Source organism: Ovis aries, chromosome 3, assembly GCF_016772045.2.
Source record: "Ovis aries strain OAR_USU_Benz2616 breed Rambouillet chromosome 3, ARS-UI_Ramb_v3.0, whole genome shotgun sequence".
Lineage (NCBI taxonomy): Eukaryota > Metazoa > Chordata > Mammalia > Artiodactyla > Bovidae > Ovis > Ovis aries.
Window position 1 is genome coordinate 7,143,505 of NC_056056.1, and position 15,590 is coordinate 7,159,094.

General features: G+C 55.6%; 2 long non-coding RNA genes and 1 other non-coding gene across 3 annotated transcripts; 2 read left to right on the forward strand and 1 right to left on the reverse strand.

Annotated features, from left to right (window-relative positions):
* The first annotated feature begins 2,041 nt into the window (after positions 1–2,041).
* Positions 2,042–5,557, forward strand: LOC132659373 (uncharacterized). Its single transcript, XR_009599735.1, has 2 exons — positions 2,042–2,318; positions 5,283–5,557. It is a non-coding gene; the product is annotated as an uncharacterized LOC132659373 (long non-coding RNA).
* LOC121818992 (uncharacterized) lies at positions 4,130–13,764 on the reverse strand. Its single transcript, XR_006059071.2, has 2 exons — positions 13,734–13,764; positions 4,130–7,421 (listed from the first exon to the last, which is right to left on the reverse strand). It is a non-coding gene; the product is annotated as an uncharacterized LOC121818992 (long non-coding RNA).
* Positions 10,664–10,736, forward strand: TRNAG-UCC (transfer RNA glycine (anticodon UCC)). The gene has a single exon. It is a non-coding gene; the product is annotated as a tRNA-Gly (tRNA).
* Positions 13,765–15,590: the final 1,826 nt, after the last annotated feature.

The following is a 15,590-nucleotide window of genomic DNA, read 5'->3' on the forward strand; positions in this document are numbered from 1 at the left end:
AGGGCTGAAAATAACCGGCATTTTCCTTTTCTCTGCGGCTGAAGCCGCGCTTCCCATAGGACCGAGCCTGCTTATCAGTAGCAAAGCCGCTCTCTCTGCCAGAAGGTGACTGTGGGGCTCGGCTCCCCTCTCCAGCCTTCAGCCCGACTCCTAGAGAGGAGAACAGTGAATTCCCTCCTCGCGTGGTTCAGGTTTCTACACCGCCCCCCAAAACCCCTAAACAATTTTGCATATATTTAAATCTTCTCTGCTGTTTCTAGGCTTGAGCCGACCCCCACCCAAAAGCCCCCGAAAAAGGGAGAAAGAAATTGCAAAAGCCCGTCATTTGTCTCCATCCCCGCACCCCATCTATCAGGGCCGCCGAGCCCGTCGCCTCGAATGATGCGCGCGCCCGGACGGCGCTTTAATGGGGCGCCGCGTGTGACTGTGCAGCCGGCCGGCATTTGCATACATATTAAACGGAGCAGTAAAAAATGCAGACATGCAAACCATTTGGACGGGCTCCTCGGCGAGCCTGCCAGGAAATCAATCTTCTGGTTTCTTAAAGGAAACCTGCTCGGGAGGAGGTGGTGAAGCCTCGCAGCCCGCCGGCCCTGGGAGGGGAGCGGCCAGCATCTGTCCATCTGTCTGCGGAGGCCAGTCGGTTGTGAGGGTCCTTCCCGGCCACGGACTTGGTGGAGCCTCGACAGGGAGCCAGGGGGGCCAGGGGACCAGAAGGCATCATCAATCGCTTCGAGAGTGGATCCTGGCTGGACCGGCTGTGTGCCCTGGAGTAATAGTGATAGTGCCCTAGGTGATAGCGATAATTTAGCGCAGCGCCTCCCCCACCCCCAGGGGATGCTGGAGATTTTCCTCTCAATTCATGGCTCTGGGGCCTGATGACTAACCCAAGGTGGCCCATCTCCTCTATGAAGAGCCTGGATCCCAAACCAGGTTTGGAAGAGATCCCCTAAGAGCACAGGTTCTGGAGGCCTGAGTTCCAAGTCAGGCTCCATTCCTTACAAGCTGTGTGACCTTGAGCAAATGCATCCACCTCTCTGCTGGTTTTTTTTTTTTTTAAGTGTGTGTGTGGGACCAATATACTTCCTTCTTAAGTGTGTTGTAGAATAAAGTAGGTCATTCATTATCTGGCTCACAGTAGGACTTAGATGCAGAGCAAAGTGTAGGAAGGTCCTGGTATCACTGGTGTGGTTTTTCCAGGTGAAAATTCCTCACTATGTCTGCATGGCTTGGCGGCCGCTTGTCCTACGAGCCTCCTCATCTCTAAACGCCTTGTTTGATTCTCACAGGAACTCCTAGCTCACACGGACCGCCCACCCTGCCCTCTGCAGAGGTGGGGTCCCAGGGGCTCCACTGCCCATTCCAGACAGATGTGGCCAAGAAGGCACCTCTGAGGGCTCTGAGACCATCATCTGCTGGCAAATTGGGCAAAGCCCGGGCCCTGGCGGGGGACACCCTGAGCCAGTCCCAAACAGTCTGAATGTCTGTGGGGCCAGAAAAGGCAAGTGGCCCAGAGTCTCCGTAGAACCAGAGCAGTCCTGCTGCTCCACCCACCCTCTCTCTCAATCCCACTTTACAGATGAGGAAACTGAGGCTTGGAAAGAGGTGTGTGGCCACAAACTCGAAGGTGGTGGAACCGGGATTAGAACTGGGTCTGAGTGATGGCAAGGACCACTCCCCAGAGGTCACTTGTAAATACTGTATACAGAAGGAGCTCTTTCTGCGTTGTCAGGAATGCTGCTGTCCCTAAAGAAGGTGTGTGCTTGTGGAAAAAGACCAGTTTTGTGGGCTCAGCATGCTATTCAGAATTCACGAAGCTTCTTCCTTGAAGGGAACTGGAGGAAGCAGTGGACGGGTTTTTTGTTTTGTTTTGGCTGTACTGAGTCTTCACTGCCCTGTAGCAGGTGGGATCTTAGTTCAGTGTAGGACCTTAGTTCCCCTACGGGGCTTCAAACCCGTGTCCCCTGCACTGGAAGGCGGAGTCATTACCACGGGACCATCAAGGAAGTCCCAGGAGTGGGTGGCTTTTGAGAACCAGCTTGAGTGTGGTGGGTGTTCCTCCATTTCCTCCACACTCCTGGACAGGCTGAGTACTGGACAGTGCTGGGGCAGTGATGGGCACAGTGGGTGCACCCAGCCCCATGAGAGCCGCCCTCCTCTCTGAGACCCTAGCCCTGAGTGAAGAGCCAGGCTAGGGGCAGGAGAGGCCCTGGCCTTCAGGTGGGAGAGAGTCTCCGGGAATCAAAGCTTCCCATCTGAGCGGCAAAGGGGCCTCCGCACGGTGCTGAGTTGCAGCCTGCTACCAAGGGAACAAAAAGGTCTGAATCCAGGGTGTGGTCCAGTTGGATGGTGGCGCCTCCCTGTGTGACCTTGGGCAAAAGCCTTAACCTCTCTGGGCCAGGGTGGCTGAGCTGACTGCACTCCTTCTCTCCCTCTCCCTTTGGAAGATCCTCCTTTTCACCCCTGGCCTCCAGGCTCTCAGGGGCCTCTGTTCCTCTACCTCTCGCTGCAGGCCCCAGAGGACAGGCCGCCCCCACTGCCTGGCAGGCAGCGGGTGGAGGAAGCCGGCAGGGCGGGAGAAGGCAGGAGGGGCAGGAGTTACAGGAACCGGCTGGGCCTGGGCGATTGCTCAACTGGGGAGCCTGGCCCGGCCGGCCTCCACAGGCCCCCACTTCCCCCAGTCACCCTCCCTCCTAGCTCTGCATTGCAAACATTCCTCGCCAACCTCGGCTGCTGCAGCCCCGGAAGGGGGAACTGCCGCAGACACAGCACGAGGCAGCCAGAAACACTTAACCCCTTCCTCGCTTCCAGGCAGAGCCCGCAGGCTGGAGGATGGGGCTGGGCCTGGGTTCCCAGACTCCGGCGTGACCCGCTCAGGTGCACCGCCAGCAGCCCCGGTGGGCCCCAGGTTAGCAACCTGGATCAACAGGCCATCTGTGGGATCACAGAGTGACCGCTCAAGGACTTACTGGGCAGACACTTCCAGAGTGTTCACTGGGTGCCCAGCACAGCATCTGGTATAAACAGGAACATCCAGTGGGGGGCACCCACAGAGCCCACCTTCTAGTGGGGGGTGGAGTGCAGATCAGACAAACAGGCCTTTTTTTTTTTTTTTTTTTAAGCTCACGACAGTGATGAGTGTGTTACAAAGGAAAAGTACAGGGTGAGCCTGACTGTGAACTGAAGTCACTCAGTTAGGCAAGGAGGGCTTCCTGGAAGAAGTGACATTTAGCAAGCAACAAGAAAAAGAGAAGGAGAATGTGTCAAGCAGAAGGGTGTGAGGCTCCCGAGAGGGGAGAGAGTTTTCATGGTTCAGTCTATGTGCCTGGAGGGCATAGGGTAAGGGGTCGAGAACCCCTAAGTGGGAGGGCTAGGCCTATGCCAGATCCCAAAAGGTTTGGGGTCATTTTTGAGCTTGGATTGTCTTCTAAGGGCAGTGAGGAGCCATGGAAAACGTTTACCTGGGGAATAACATGATCAAGTTCAGTCTTAGGCACCAAGAATCCCATAGCCAAGAAATGAAACCAGCATGGTTTTCAGATACAGATCAAATATACGCGAAGACCAGAATACCTGCAACTTACCAAAGTGCCACCAACAGGAGACGTTTCAAATGGCAGCCTGGCAGCTGGGCCTGACACCTGGGCCTCCTGGGGCCCAGGGGCCACTCTGAGCCCTGCCATACCCAGTCCAGCCGGAGGCAGCCAGCTGAGGGGGCTCCTCCTCCTAGGACAGCATCCACCCCTCCCCCATGCCAGACCCCGCTCTGCAGACAGCTGGAGCTTCATAAATGCAGCAATTTGTGTTGAAGTTGGGAGGGGCTAAGAGACCACCCAGGCCCACAGACTCCTCGCTTCAGAGGCAGCAAGGGCTGGCCCTGGCTTCTACTGGGGGCCCAAATGCAGCTGGGCCTTGGGCCCAAGCTGGGGATGCTTGGGCACAGGGGGGCCGAGGGGGCACGGATCTGAGATGCCCACAGCATGTGTCCAGAGAGGAGGCCAGCACACCCAGCCTGTCCATGACCTTGGCACCTCAAGATCTCTGTGGACCGCCCCCTACCAACTAAAGCCCCTTCCTCTCCCCACCCTTCATGGGACCTCACAGAGGCTGAAAGAAACAGAGATTCAAATCCAGGAGACTAGGAACTGTTTGGAAGGGAGCGGTCACCAAACCTAGCTGATGGACTGCTCTACTCCTGTAGAGCTTGAAGGCATGAGTCAGGGGACAGAGTAAGTTGGTGGGAAACTTCTGTATTGGTTTTGCTGTAGCTGAGTTTCCTTTTCTTTTTTCTTCTTTTTAAAATTGAAGTGCTACTTAGATCGTCAATATACCAGAGATGGAAATGGAGCTCTCTTGATTGGAGAGGAAGCGGGTGGTCTGGGACTTCGCCGTGAACACCTACATAAGCTCTGTGTCCTCCTGGGCAACCCCAGGTTCCTAGGGTGGGCAGGCAGGCGCAGTCTGAGACTTTAGGGATGGGGAAACTGAGGGCCCGGGAGGCGGAGACACTTGTCTGGAGTCACACAGCCCTGAAGGATGGAGTCAAGGGCTGTCAAGCCAACCTGAGCCAAACACCTTCCATCAGGCCAGGCCCAGGCTGCAGGTCAGGAACTTGCATCCCCACTCTGGTTTCTGAGCATCTCTAAGCCTGGCCTGTTGGTTGGGGCAGCAAATTGAGCCAGGGCTCCCCAAATCCCACCTCAGCAGGGTGAGACTTCCGAGGGGAAAACACGCCCGGGACACTCCCTCTGTTGAAATCATGCTGGGACAGGACAGGAAAGGGCCGGGCCAGCTCCATGCCCACACATGCCCCCAGCAGAAGCAAGGGCTGAGCTCCTTCCAGCCCCCGGGGTCGCCCATAGGGGGTCCCCAGCAGCAGCGACTATCTGCTCTGTGGCTCTGGGTCCACGCTCGCTCACAGGGCAAAGATCTTTCCAGGCAATGGCACTTCTACGAAGGTTCTTTGAACCTAGGGTGCCACCACCTTGGTGATCCACCATCAGCTTTGCCAGGATAAAGCATACCAGAACCTTCTGAAGCCTCATCATAACAGGAGGAGTTGGCCATTTTCACCCCATTTCACAGACGGGAGACAGGGCTGTGAGGTCACTTGCCTGGTCACAGAGTTAGTAACAGACATGGTGACTCGAGCAACCAGGTGCCTGCTCCTCACCACTAGGCCACCACCAGAGATGTGACCCTTTTTCCCAGCATGAGACTGGGGCAAAACCAAAGAACCCTCGGCTCACCGTGACTCCTCGTGTTCTTTGTCTGTATTTTAGAAATTTTACCTGTTATCTTCCTTTATTTGTGGCCGCGCTGGATCGTCACTGCTGCGTGGTCTTCACTGCGGCGAGAATGGGCTACTCTGTCATGGCGTGCGGGCTTCTCCTTGCGGTGGCTTCCCTTATTGCACAGCACAGGCTCTAAGGGATGCGGGCTTCATACCTTAGCTGCAGCATGTGGACTCAGCAGTTGCGGTGCATGGGGCTTAGTTGCTCTGCAGCATGTGAGATCTTCCCAGACCAGGGATCCAATTCGTGTCCCCTGCATTGGCAGGTCAAGTCTTAACCACTGGACCGTCCCCCTCATATTGCTAATGTACACAAAATAAATATTTCATCTCACCTATTTACTGTATTTTTGGCATTTATCCATCCTGAGTTTACACCCCATTTCAGTCTTCCCCGACACGGGTTCACACGGGTCATGGAATTTTTCTCTGTGTCTCCAGGAGGCAAAGCTACTTGTGTCCTTGTAGCCATCATTGCCAAAACAAAAAAAACCTCACTTTATACATTTCATAAAAATGAGTGGCCTGACTTGGAAATATTGTGGAACCGGCTCCTTGGGGACATGGATTGCACACTGCCATGATGCTGTTGAGGCAGCAGGCATGGGGTGAAGGCTCAACAAACAGGCCTGGATGATTGTTATTGCTGCTGTTCATGGGGGTTGGTATAGCTGATAATTCCTAATCTTTTCCTCCTTCACATCACAGGTTACAGGGTCACTTCTCAAAGTTACTAATTGGCACTAAATGGTAAGAAGCCAGTTGTGAGAATGAGGCAAGTTATCTGTCCTTGCGCTGGAGAGATGGTTACCGTGGCAGTCGGCCTGCAAGATGGTCTCCAGACGATTTCCACCCTCTTCAGCCCTTCCCACAATGAAGAGGGCTGCCCCCGCGGGGCCAAGAGGACAGTGTGGAAAGGACCACACGTGCATTCCAAGGCACCAGGGTTTCAGTCTCGCTGGCATCCATCTAGGGGAAGCCATATACTGAGGAAACTCAAGCAGCTCTGTGGAGGACTCCATGGGGCAAGAAACCAAGGCCTCCTGCCAACAGCCAGCCAGTGAGCACTCCATCTTGGAAGCCGGAAGCCAATCCCGCAGCCCCAGTCAGATGAGAGCAGCCCCAGCTGATGTTTGGACTGCAACTTCAGTGGAGACCACAAACTGGGACCAGCCAGTTACGTTGTTGTGCAGTTGCTGAGTCATGTCTGACTCTTTGCAAACCCATGGACTGCAGCACGGCAGGCTTCCCCTGCCCTTCACTATCTCCCAGAGTTTGCTCAAATCATGTCCATTGAATTGGTGATGCCATCCAACCATTTCATCCTCTGTCACCCCCTTCTCCTCCCGCCCAGTTACGGCACTTCTGAATTCCTGAGCCACAGACCCTTTGAGATAATAAATACCTATTGTTCTGAAGCGCTAAGTTAGGAGTGATTTGTTACACAGCAGTAGGTAACTGATACGGAAACAGAGAGACCTTTAGTTATGAGGCTGTTCCCAAAGTATGTTCCTTGGAATATTGACCCCAGGCTATATAACCCCAGGAAAACCAGTCTGTCAAGTAATGGCAGATTGTGGGCTTTCATCTCTTAGTATACCTTGGCATAGCCAAGCAGACCCCTCTGGGCAAGGAGGCTGTTCCTCTGGAGTCTTGGTAGAACTCTGACATCATAGCTTCTTTGAGAAATACAGCTGAACTGCGACAGGAGTAGGCTCCTACTGCACATTAGATCGTTGCATCTAATATAAAAACAAAAACACTTCCAGCCGGATATTCAGAGTGTGGCCGATGGTGTCCTATACGAAGACAAGATGGCCGGCCTCTCTGAGCTCCTCTTCCGGCTGAGGGGGCTGGTTTGCCTTGGGTCCCCTCTGGTCCCACCAGTCACACCATCAGTGGTTCTGGTCAGGGCTCTGGGCCCGTGTTTGGCCGTGAACCTCAGTGTATCTGGGGACCACTGGGGCTTCAGATTTTGGTTCCTGCTCTCTGCAGCGCCAACTCTCATCGCTCCGAAGCAATGGCCTTGAGCTCCCCACCCCTCGTGTCTGCCACATCCTCAATGACAATGCCTCAGAGTCGGATCCTTCTCGGCAGGAACATAACCATGGTCTTAAAACACGCACCACTGGAAAATAACGTTTGATATAGAAAAAAAAAATCATTTCGCAGGCAACTTTTTCAGAGCGAATCCACCCCCTTCAGCGAGGAAAAGCTGCGCTCAGAAAACCACATTCTTTCAAACCCCTGGGGCTGCGTGGGGGTGGGAACAGAGATCTTTCTACACGCTAGGAGGCAGAGGCCTTTTCTTCTGTTGAAAACGTAATTTTACCCTCATGTTGCTTCATCTTTCCCTGCATGGCCTTTTGGGGGGCTTGCGGGCCTTTCTGGAGCCACTCCTTCCAGACACCAAGCAGCCTGCCCTCTTCCCTCAGACCTGAGGCCTTGGTGTGCAGCCCTGGCTGCCCCCCGCCCCGGCCTCACCTGGGAGCCCTGCCTAGGCCTGCTCCAGCAGAATCTGCACTGGGACAAGGTTCCCAGGTGATTCCAGGCACATGAAAGATGGGGAGCGCCCAGCTGCACCCCAGAACCGCCATCTCAAGGTGCCCTCTGCCTGCCCGCTAATGGGCCGCCAAGCTCACCTTCCTCACCCGGCTTCCAGGCTCCCATCACAGACGGCGTCTCAGAAGCGGCACTTCCGGACCCCCATTTCCACATGCACGCTGCCCACCCCTGCATCACGCTCTCATCATGTTTGAAATCCAGCGAGAGGGCCACACACATAGAGTGGGAAGTCAGGACCCCTGAACAAGCAGTAATGGCAACAAAGACTCCCAGCCTTTACAGAGCACTGCCAACCGAGGAGGAAAGCAGTGAGACCTAGAGGTTCAGAGAGGGAAAGCCACCACCCCAAGATCACACAGCTGGCAAGTGGCAGAGTCAGAGCCACCAAGCTCTCCTCCGACACCCTGCGGCAGGAAGCCTTCCCAATGAGAAAATGGGAGGGGCTGCAGGGAATATCAAAGGGTTGAACCCCCCACCCCAACTTAGCCCAGTGTTTCCCACTCTGGGGTTCCTTGGGGGACCCTCCGAGGCTTTCTGCAGCAGTGGTGGTGGTGGTGGTGGGGAGTTCTGTGCTCTTTTGAAATCCCTGATGGTCACTACACCGTGACCAAGGGCCAGGCCACCATGGGATCCATACAGCATTGCCTTTGTTTGCTTTGGATGGGATTACATCAACCCACCATGCTGGTTCAGACTCTTCGGCCCAATGGGAGTTGCAAGGCATTGGCATGGATGCCCTTGATTATCCTGAACTGAGGAAGCTTCTAGTACTTAACAAAGACAGCTTTCTTGTTGGGCCAACGTGGGCCTGGAGACAGATAAGAACAGGAGGAGCTTTTCTGGTGGGAATGGAGAGGAATTAGCTTAGAAATTTGAGTTACTGAGGGGAGGGGATTTGTCACCAGGATTTTCGGCAGCAGCAGGCGCTTTCTTCTGTTTTCTCTAAATCGAAGCTGGTGCTGCCCCACTCCCACCCAGCCCAGCCAGTGTTGGTGGAGGTGGAGCCCGACGGGCAGGACTGAGCTGTCCAGGCTCGCTGCCCAGGTCCTCACGAGATGCCCTCCCGCCACGCTCTCCATGGAAGCAGACCTTGAAGGCGACGGGTGAGCTCCTGTTTGCGGGAAGCCAGCCACAGACAAACCTTGAGTTTCTTGCAGAAACCTGCGGCAAGATGGGCTTGGGCTTCTGTGTGCGGTTTCCACACCGCCCTGCAGTTTTCTCCCCATCTTGGCTTGTCCGAGCGCACATGTGGAGCTGCAGTGCTGCCACCCTTGCTCCTCCCAGGCAGACCCCTCCCCTCCGCCCCCGACCTCCACCCCACACCCACGGCAGGTGCCAGGCCCTGGAGGTTCTGGTCAGGAGCGCTCAGAGGTTAACGGTGGCTGGCAGCTCTAAAGTCCGAAGGATACAGGTGAGTTGTGATCAGTGTGAGCAACTGACAACTTCACCTCACAGCCCCGGCCATGTGCTTCCGCCTTCTGGAGAAACCCTGTTGGAGTGGGGACTCCAGATTCTTGACCACTGGAAGCTGACCTTCCAGGAGGGACTTGAAGTCACCTTTGGATGGAGCAGGGAAGGGCACAGTCACTTCTTTAAAAATGATTCCCATGGGTCTGAGTAGCAGGAACTGGAGCCCCCTGTCCAGAGATCCTGTGACCATGGGCTAGAAAATCACAGTGAAGGACAAGCTAGCTGGGCTTCAAATACAGCTCAGGAGGAGCTCATTTTGAGGTAAAAGAAATATGCACTATCCATCGGCCATGGCGAAGGGCTAGAACTGGTGTCAGTGCACCAACCAGGGGACTCTTCTTTTTTTTTTTTTGCCACTCCAGGTGATATCTTAGGTCCACAACCAGTGATGGAAACCATGCTCCACGCAGTGGAAGCGTGGAGTCACCTGCTGGACCTCCAGAGATGTCTCCCAGGGGACTTTTTTAAAGCAAGCTCCCCCTGGGGTCTTCTCTGGTGCTCCTTTAGGAGACGGATCAGCTATGCAGCCTTGGGTGGCCCCTCTGACACCACACGCTTCTCTGGTCTGTCCGTGTGTCCCTCTCTCCCAGGAGACACAGCTCCTCCCAGGCAGGGGCAGCCCAGGGTGGTCTCTGTGCCGTGAGAGCGCCCTTCGAGCCCTGCCATCACGACTCACGTTTCTGTTCATCGGTAGAACAGAGTGCTCAGCTCCAAAGCCAGGCTCTTTAGTTTCTCAGTGTGGAACCTTAAGCACGTCAGGTCCCCTCTCTGTGCCTGCCTCTTCTCTCTGGAAGTGGCGATCCTGGTCCCTGGCATTTCAGGTTTGCTGTGAGGACAGCCTGAGCAAGGACATGCCCACAACGGGGTTACCACTCTCCAGACCAACTCTGATGCAAGGCTGTGCACGCAGCAGGGACTCAGGGACTGTTTGGTGTTCAGATTTTTTTTTTTAACTAACATTTCTTCTTTCCCCCCTAAATTTTATTTCTCTATTTTTGGTGGTGCTGGGTCTTGGCTGCTGCACAAGGGCTTTCTCTAGTCGCGGCGAAACTCACCAGTTTTGGTGCTCAGGCGTCTCCTTGCGTTGGCTTCGCTTGCTCCAGAGCATGCGGCTCCAGAGTGCGCACACTTCAGTAGTTTTGCCTCACAGCTTAGTTACCCTGAGGTATGTGGGATCTTCCTGGACCAGGGATGGAACCCTTGTCCGGTGCATTGGCAGCAGATTCTTAACCCCCTGGGAAGCCCTAAACTAACATTTCTTAAAGTACAGGATAAACATAGTCTATGACTTGTGGAGAATGTGATTTTTTTTTGCAAAAGAGAACACTTGGGGCTTCCCTGGTGGTCCAGTGGTTAAGACTCTGTGCTTCCAATGCAGGGGGTGCAGGTTTGATCCCTGGCCAGGGAAGTAGGATCCCACATGCGGCGCAGTGCAGCCCCAAAATAAATAAAAGAAAACTTGACCTCTTTTTCCCCCACCGACAGCCAGTATTCAAGATAGATATTCCCCATGCATGTCTCCCTTTTATGAAAGAGTCAGTCAAGGCTCAGAGAGGCCAAATGAGGCTCCCAGGATCACTCAGTGACAGAATCAAGCTCTTAACCAAGAGCATCTTGGATTTATAACCCCTGGCCTCCCTGCGGGACTTAAACCCCTCAGAACCAGGGGCCCCCTCCCAGAGAGGAGCAGCAAAGATCAAGTGTGCCTATGAATTAAGCAGGCCAAGAATCACCCAGTAAAGTCATCCCCACTTCAAAGACCTCTCAAGTGGGAACCAATGTGACCAGGAAGGAAAATCTGAATCACGTCCCACCCAAAACACTGGGCAATTTCAGCAGAATACAGCTTCCCCAAGCCTGAGCTAACTCAGACTACCTTCCATCCAATTCCCTGGGAAGCAAGCAAGAGGTGCAGAGGGGGCAGATTCAAGTCAGAAGCCTCCTGGGGTTTAGAACAAGAGTGGAGACCAGGGGGCAGGGGGTGAGGGTGGGGAGACTTGTGCTCTGTGGCTTTCTTGAGGCAGGGACTTTTCAAGAGGGTCTTTCAAGCTGCCATGTGAGTTGGTGATTCTGGGCTCTCAAGCCACAGAAACCTAGGATTCCCTCCTGGCAAGCTATGTGACCTCTCTGACCCTCAGCCTCTTCATCTGAAATGTGTCCAGCCAAGCTTTAATGTCCAGCTGCTCCTTGAGGAGCTGGTGCTGGGTACTGGGGACTCAGCAGTGAATGGGAGAGACCAGACTGGGGCCTTCACCAAGCTCACTGCCTCACAGGGGAAACAGTGAGTGTGGAGACAAACAGGTTTAGGTATCAGCTATAAGGGAATACCCCGAGGATGAGAGTCAACGCTCTCTCAAGCTGGTGGTGAGAGAGCTTGCATCCAATCAAGGCTGAGCCCGGCACTGAGCCCATGGTGAGTGCTCAGGCCGTGAAAATGGCTTTAGTTGCTGCTGTGGCGACTATTATTACCGTAACCTGAATAAAACTGGGCTGCCTTGGGGCCCAGTCTCGTCACAATGTTATGTTCAAAAGCAATATCAGCCTGACATCCCCAAATCATTGCAAAGCAGTTTAAATCTTCCCGACGATCTCTCAGAGACACCAAAAGCGAATTCCTTTGCACACCACACAAAAAAGCGTTCTCAAGACTCTCCATGACAATGTGTCTGCCTAGAAGGTCTCACGGCAGTTGCTACCGAAACATCTCCGTTCCCCGCACCTCCCTGTCATCCTTCTCAGAGAGGCGGGGGCCATTGGGTTTGGCCGCAGGAGAGGGGGGACGGGGTACGTCCAGGCTCTGCCCTCACTAGCTTTGTGGCCGCAGTTTGCTCATTTGCAAAATGTGGGTACAACAGCGCTGCCTCCAACGAGGTATGGTGGGGACTCAATGAGATGGTTGGATGGCATCATGAACTCAATGGACATGAGTTTGAGCAAACTCCTGGAGATGGTATAGGACAGGGGAGTCTGGCGTGCTGCAGTCCATGGGGTCTCGAAGAGTTGAACATGACTGAGCGACTGAACAACAATGATACAATGGCTTTAAGGTGTTGAGGATGGGCAGGTACAGCTGGGCGAACCCTTCTCTTGCCTCCCCGACCTGCCCTTTGCATCTCATCATTAATAGGAGCTCCAGCAGGGTCTCCTGTAGTCAGTCTGGGCTTTCTAGTGCCTAGCATCCAGCAGCAGCCGCTCTGCCCAGCACAGGGAAAGGGTCAGTACCCAGCAGGTACTGAGGCTCCCACCATCTGAGGCCATTGCTTGCCGGAAGCCTGGGCAGTGTGGTCCAAGCTGGCTTCTCCTCTTCCTCCTGATAGGGATCTGGTATCTGTCTTCTCAAGGGGCTCTGGGCCAGGCCCTTGCCAGGCATGCAGTTCCTGCCCCCATAGGGCTCACAGACCCAGATAGTCAGGGCCTGACTTCAAGGGAGACACCCAGAGCTGCAAGAGAGGACCAGCCGGAACATCAGGGAGGGCTTCCAGGAGGAGGCAGCAAGGAAAGGAAGGCCACACCCAGGCAAAGGCCTGGAAGGAAGAAAGTGGTGGGTTCTAGAAGCTACAAAAAATTCTCACCCACTTGTCCCGACAGGTACAGTTTGCTGAGCTCTGTCACCTACACCATGTCACTTGGCGCTCTCCTCCCTCAGATCCCAGAGGACAGAGGGCAAGAACTCTTACTCCCAATTCACAGAGTAGGAGAGAAAGAGACAGTTCCTAGCTGGGACTAGAGCCCACATGGCCTGTCTTCCGGCTCAGATGAGAAAGCCAAGCTGCAAGGCTGCGCACTGAGCATCCCTAGCATCTCCCTGTGATCATCACCCCCATTTTACAGATGAAGGAACGGAGGCTCGGCGAGACCACAACGTCCCTCCAGTCCTGCTCTTTCTGTGCATCTCTGGGGACCTAGGACAAGCCTGGGGTGCCCAGATGCCCTCACCAGACGGGGCAGGAAACAGCCAGGAACACGGGTGACAGGGGGTGATGGAAGGAAGGGAGCCAGGATGGGCTTGCAAATCAACACCACGCTGGGGAAGGCGGAGGAATGTGGGTCGGGATGGGGTGAACCCTACATGGGAGGCCAGTTTGGGAGGGGCCCAGAACCCTAGGCAGACCCCCCTAAGCACCGGAGGGTGAGACCCTGACTTCCCGGAAGACACCACCCCCAAGCTGGGCGGGGTGAAGGACCACAGCCTCCTGGCTTGCCCAATCAAACGCACTCCCCCAGTCCGATGGGGGAGGCGGCCAGGGCGGAGGGCTCCCTCGGCCTTCCTGGGGGAGCCCCCAGGGACCTGCCCAGGACTCGGCCGCCCACCGCCCACTGCCCACCCCCAGCCTCAATAGCCCCGACGCCCGACGTCCTCCCCTCGGCTTTCGGTGGCTCCAGAATTTAAAGGTTAAATCCTAACCTCGTCTCAGCAGTTTCTCCCGGCTTTGCCTACCCAGCGCCAGTTGCTGGTAATTATATGCATCTCCGAGCAGCCAATCAGCTGTCAGACTGACAGATACTGATCTTTTCGTTTTATTTTTAGCTCTGTGCTTCCCCCTCTAGTTGCAAAAAAAAATTCTGTTTGTTCTGTGTGTGGCTGCTTGACTCCCAGCTCTGCACCCGGCTCTCATCTCCGCCAGCCAGGCGGGAGCAGGAAGCCGGAGGGGCTGGAGCCCCGTGCCCCTCCAGAGACAGCGATGGGGTCGGGGGTGGGACGGGGCGGGGGTGGGGGCGCGGGAGAAATGCACCCGCTGTCCCCCCGCCCCTCTCCAGCTGCAGACCCTGGGCTCAACTGGGGAGTGGAGGAGGCCGGTGCTGCCCAGAGGCGCCTTTGGAGGCCGAGGGAGCAAGAGAAGAGCTGGGCTTGGCGTGGGAGGGGAGCAGGTCCTCACTTACAGGCTGGAGGCTGGGGGAGAGACAAAGACGGAGAGAGACGTCTCTGCAGAGGCAGAGACGAAGCTAGACTGAGAACAAGGCAGAAACGGGAGTGGAAGGGGAAAGACCAGCCCTCGACCCCTGGAAATATCCGCACCCCCCTAACACACACACACACACCGCCCCCCGCCCCCCGCCCCCGCCACCGCCGAACTGAACAGAAGAGGGCAGGGCCCAGGCGCGGCCTCTTGCAGGCCTGTGTGCCTCCCCTGCTCTGTGTAGGGCAAGCGAAGTGCTCTTCAGAGTCCCTTTTGGGGGAACATTCTGGAAGGTTCTGGAACCTCCTGAACGCACCAGGAGGCAGGCGGGTGTGGGGCGCGGCTGGCAGGAGGCCCCTGTTCACCCAGGGTCTTTGGAAGGAAAGGCCAGGCAAGTTTTTAGGTCCCAAAGGGTCTCCCAGTCAAGGCCTCTGGTCCAGGAGTCATTGTTTAGTCGCTAAATCATGTCCAACTCTTTGCAACCCCATGGGCTGCAGCCCACCAGGCTCCTCTGTCCTTGGGATTCTCCATGCAAGAGTGCTGGAGGCGGTTGCCATTCCCTTCTCCAGGGGAATCTTCCTGACCAAGGGATCAAACCTGCGTCTCCCTGGACCAGGGGCGGAGTCAGCAGATGGTCATGCTTCTTTCCACCATCAAGGCACAGTTTGCACAGCGTCTCCCCCTCGCCCCAGGGGCCTCCACTCCTCCCCACAGGATGAAGTGACACGGGAGGGGGGGTACAGGAGGACCGGCGGGGAGCATCCCCATTCTGATCGGCCCTGAAGGAGGGGCAGCGGTGTCGCCTAATGGTTTGGGCTTTGGGGCTCAACGGACTGGGGTTCAAGCCCCAGGGCTGCTCCTCAAGCACCGTGAGGCTGAGCGAACACCCCGAACTCTCTTGGTTCTAGCGTCCCCATCTGGAAGGTAGGCCCCAGGCCAACCCCCTCCCTCACGAAACTGTCTGGGGAGCGCAGTCACCCTGCGCAGGTGCTCCTGACAGCCCCAGCATCCCCGGCCGGCTGGGGAGCGGGTATTATCAGCATCTCCGTTTTGCGGATGGGGAAACTGAGGTTCATGTGACTCGTATTTGGCGGAACTGGGACCAGAACACTCTACCCGCACCCTCCCCCCCTTCTTGGCTTCCTTTTCTCTGACACCACAGATGGCGCGCTGAGAAAAAAGAGAGAGGAGAGCGGAGAGAAGGGAATTAGGAGATGGAGCGAGGTGGAGGGAGGCAGCGGCACCGTGATCAATTACTTGGGCTGTAAATTTCTGCTGTTTTGCAAAGTGAGCACACAACCTCGGAGAGGCATCACTCCCTGGTCTGCTTGGAAGAAACCAAACGGCCAAGCCCACAGCAGCCG